Below are 4602 nucleotides of genomic sequence, written 5' to 3' on the forward strand. Positions count from 1 at the left end.
AATCACTCTTTTAGAATAATTTTATTTCTACTATGCATTTTTCTATGCACAGAATGAAAATGATACTTTTAGAATACACAAACAATAGGGATTATTCTTTTAGAATAATAAAAGATGAAACTTATTTCACAAAAATTTTGCCATAACCTCCTTTGTATGGCTAACCATTTTTTAGTTTTTTCTACTTTAATTCACTTAAAAAGTAACCCCAATTGGTTTTAAGCACTCTAAACTAATCAAATTTCACTTTTAAAAGAGAAACAATATGAAAAGTTTAATTCCAACTATGAGATCACTTAACTAGGATAAAGAAGGGCTGATTTTAAGAATGAGAGAGGGGGAAAGCCTTTCCAAGAAGGCATAGCATCAGATTATCATTTCAAACAAAATAAAAATTAGAAAACTATTAAAAGAGTAAAGACAAATATAACATTTCTAACTTACATGAATTCTGGGAGCTTTCCTTTAGCTTGATGGTTTGATGGATCTACTCTTGTTTGCAACAAGAGTGGCCACCAATTCTTTAGAAGAGGGAATGGTCAAAAACTAGGGAATTATTAAGAAAATCATAGTTTTCTTAGCTCTTGGGAGGAGTAGAGTAACAGTGGATAAAACACTATTAAGCTTCAACAAAGGGGGAGGCTTCTATTTATAGGAAAAAGTGAGCTCCTAACCAAGCAAACTCATTCTAGAATTTTCTAGATTTGTTTGGTCAATTTTTGACCATTTTTAGGTCAGTTTAGCTTACTTTTTGGAACTCAACTTGAATTAGGAGAGAGGAGAGATGAAATATCTCAATTTTTGATAATTTAAAACTCCACCACACATGTGAAATAGGTGCCTCCTTCATGAGGGGGGAATTCCCATTGTGAGGTGTCAAAAATCCATTTTTTTAGTATTTCCTTTGGTCCTTAGTCCCACTCTTCATCTTATGTGAGTATTTACTCATTTTTGGGGGGATTTTCTTTATTTCTTCTATTTATCTTCTCCACACATTTGGATGGATCTGATTGGCCCCTCAAAATCTTAATTTAAAATTTTCAAAAAATATGGACCCCTAGGATAAGGCCTCTTGAACAAATTATACTTGATTTCTTAATGCACCTTCTGAAAATCTTTTTGAACTTTTGTTTGGGGGAACTTCTTTTTAATAAGAAGAGATATTTTTACATCCAAAAATATTAAAAATCTGAATAATCTCTCTCTAGAATATTTTCTCTCTCTAGACCAAAATAGGTAAGTGTTCCTATTCTCATCCAATCACATCATTTTCATCTCATCACATCTTTTCTCAATTTATCCTCATCAGATCTCATCCACTCGTATCTACCCATATCCACATCTCATCACATCACATTCATTCACATCTCATTCACATCAGATCTCATCCACTCGTATCTACCCATATCCACATCTCATCACATCACATGCATTCACATCTTATCCATTCACTCACATCACATTCACTCACGTCTCATCCATTCAGACCACATCACATTCAATCACATCACATGTCATGCATTTTACCTCACATCCCATTCATTCACATCTATCCCGATTCACATCCCATCACATCACATTCATTCATATCCATCACATTCACTTTCATTCATATCCATCACATTCATTCTCATCACCATTATATCACCTCACTTCTATCCACATCATATCTCATTCATACACATCTCATCTCATTCATCCACATCCATCCAATCGTTCATATCCATCACATTCACTTTCATTCATATCCATCACATTCATTCTCATCACCATTATATCACCTCACTTCTATCCACATCATATCTCATTCATACACATCTCATCTCATTCATCCACATCCATCCAATCGTTCATATCCATCACATTCACTTTCATTCATATCCATCACATTCATTCTCATCACCATTATATCACCTCACTTCTATCCACATCATATCTCATTCATACACATCTCATCTCATTCATACACATCCATCCAATCGTTCACATGTATGACTACTCGCATCTATCCATACATTCATATCACTTCACATCCACATATATTCATGTCACATCTCATCTCTTTACATCACATCACATTCTTTCACATACACATCTATATCCATTCTTTCACATACATCTACATCCATTCTTTCACATACTCATTCAAATCCATTCTTCTCATACACATCCTTATCCATTCTTCCACATACTCATTCACATCCATTCTTCACATACACATTCACTCACATCTCATATCATTCATTTACATTCTGATTCACATGACATCACATCTCATCCAATCATTCACATTTATATGATTCACATCACATCTCATCACATCTATTCACGTCACATCTCATCATCTCTATTTACATCTATTCATCACATCTATTCACCTCACATCTCATCATCTCTATTTACATCACATCCATCCATCCATTCATTCCCATCTACTTGATTCACATCACATCTCATCACATCTGTTCACCTCACATTCTCATCTGATTCACATCACATCACATCTGTCCACCTTACATTCTCATCATCTCTATTCACATCACATCCATCCATTCAGTCATTCCCATCTATTTGATTCACATCACATCTCACATCTATTCACCTCACATCTCATCACCTCTATTCACATCTCATCACCTCTATTCACATCGCATCCATCCATCCATTCACATGTATCTAATTCACATCACATCCATCCATCCAATCATCATCTATCTGATTCACATCTTATCTCATCACATCTATTCACCTCATTTTCTCATCACTTCTGTTCACACCACATCCATCCATCCATTCTTCTCATCTATCTAATTCCCATCACATCTCATCACATCTATTCACCTCATATTCTCATCACTTCTATTCACATCACATCCATCCATCCATTCGCATCTATTTGATTCACATCATATCCATCCATCCATTCGCATCTATCTAATTTACATCACATCCATCCATCCAATCATCATCTATCTGATTTATATCTTATCTCATCACATCTATTCACCTCATATTCTCATCACCTCTATTCACACCACATCCATCCATCCATTCATCTCATCTATCTAATTCCCATCACATCTGTTCACCTCATATTCTCATCACTTCTATTCACATCACATCCATCCATCCATTCGCATCTATCTAATTCACATCGCATCCATCCATCCAATCCTCATCTATCTAATCCACATCACATCCATCCATCCAATCATCATCTATCTAATTCACATCTTATCTCATCACATCTATTCACCTCATATTCTCATCACTTCTATTCACATCACATCCATCCATCCATTCGCATCTATCTAATTCACATCACATCCATCCATCCAATCATCATCTATCTAATTCACATCTTATCTCATCACATCTATTCACCTTATATTCTCATCACCTCTATTCACAGAATTTAAACATAGAATTTAAGAGGATTCTAATTTTTTATATAAAGATTCTTTATGCCTCTATTTATGCATAATTCAATTTTAAGAAAAATAACACTTTTGAAATAAAATTAAATCCTTTATGCATCTTTCTATGCATAAATTCAATCTTAATGAGAATAACTCTTTTGAAATAAAAATAAATCTTTCATGCATCTTTCTATGCATAAATTCAATTTTAATGAGAATGACACTTTTGAAATAAAAATAAATCTTTTATGCATCTTTCTATGCGTAAATTCAATTTTAATGAGAATGACACTTTTAAAATAAAAAATAAATCTTTTATGCATCTTTCTATGCATAAATTCAATTTTAATGAGAATAGAACTTCTGATATATATAAAATTCTTTTAGAATGCACAAACAAAGGGAATTACTCTTTTAGAATAACCTAATGATAAACTTTAGTTCCTCAAAATTTAAGAAAATTTTGCCATAACCTCCTTTGTATAGCGGACCATTTCTCAATTTTATCATTGAATTTATGACTTGAATTCATCCAATTTGAATTCTAATATGTCTAATCTACTCCATTTTCTAAAAATCAAGAGAGTAATTAATGAAAAGAGTTTAATCAATCTTTTAATTAAACTTTCTAGGATTGAGAAGGGCTTAATTGTAAAGAAGAGAAGGGGTTGGCCTTTCCATCAAGGCATAGCATCAGATTTTAATTCAACATTTACAAAGCATAAAATTTGAGAAAACCATAGATTTAAAATTTCACAAGTAAGAATTAAGCTTACATAGAGCTTGTAAAGTTTCCTTTGGCTTGAGGGATCTACTCTTGTTTGCAGTAAGAGTGGCCATCAAATTCACTTGGAGAGGATTAGGCCAAAAAATAATTGAATTATCAAGAAATTCAATGTTAAATGGCTCAGGAAAGAAGCAGAGTAACAGTGTATAAACACCATTAAGCTTTTACAAAGGGGGAGGATTCTATTTATAGGAAAAAGTGAGCCTCTAACCAAGCAAACTGATTCCAGAATTTTCCAAATCAGTTTTTTGACCATTTTTAGGTTAGTTTAGCTTACTTTTTGGATCTAGTTGAAACAGGAGAGAGGAGAGATTAAAATATCTCATTATTTGTGAGTTTAAAACTCATCCACACGTGAAATAGGTGCCTCCTTCATGAGGGGAATTCCCCACACTA

This window comes from Cibotium barometz, chromosome 31 (genome assembly GCF_041138505.1).
Source record: "Cibotium barometz isolate CiBa-2024 chromosome 31, ASM4113850v1, whole genome shotgun sequence".
NCBI classification, from domain to species: Eukaryota; Viridiplantae; Streptophyta; class Polypodiopsida; order Cyatheales; family Cibotiaceae; genus Cibotium; species Cibotium barometz.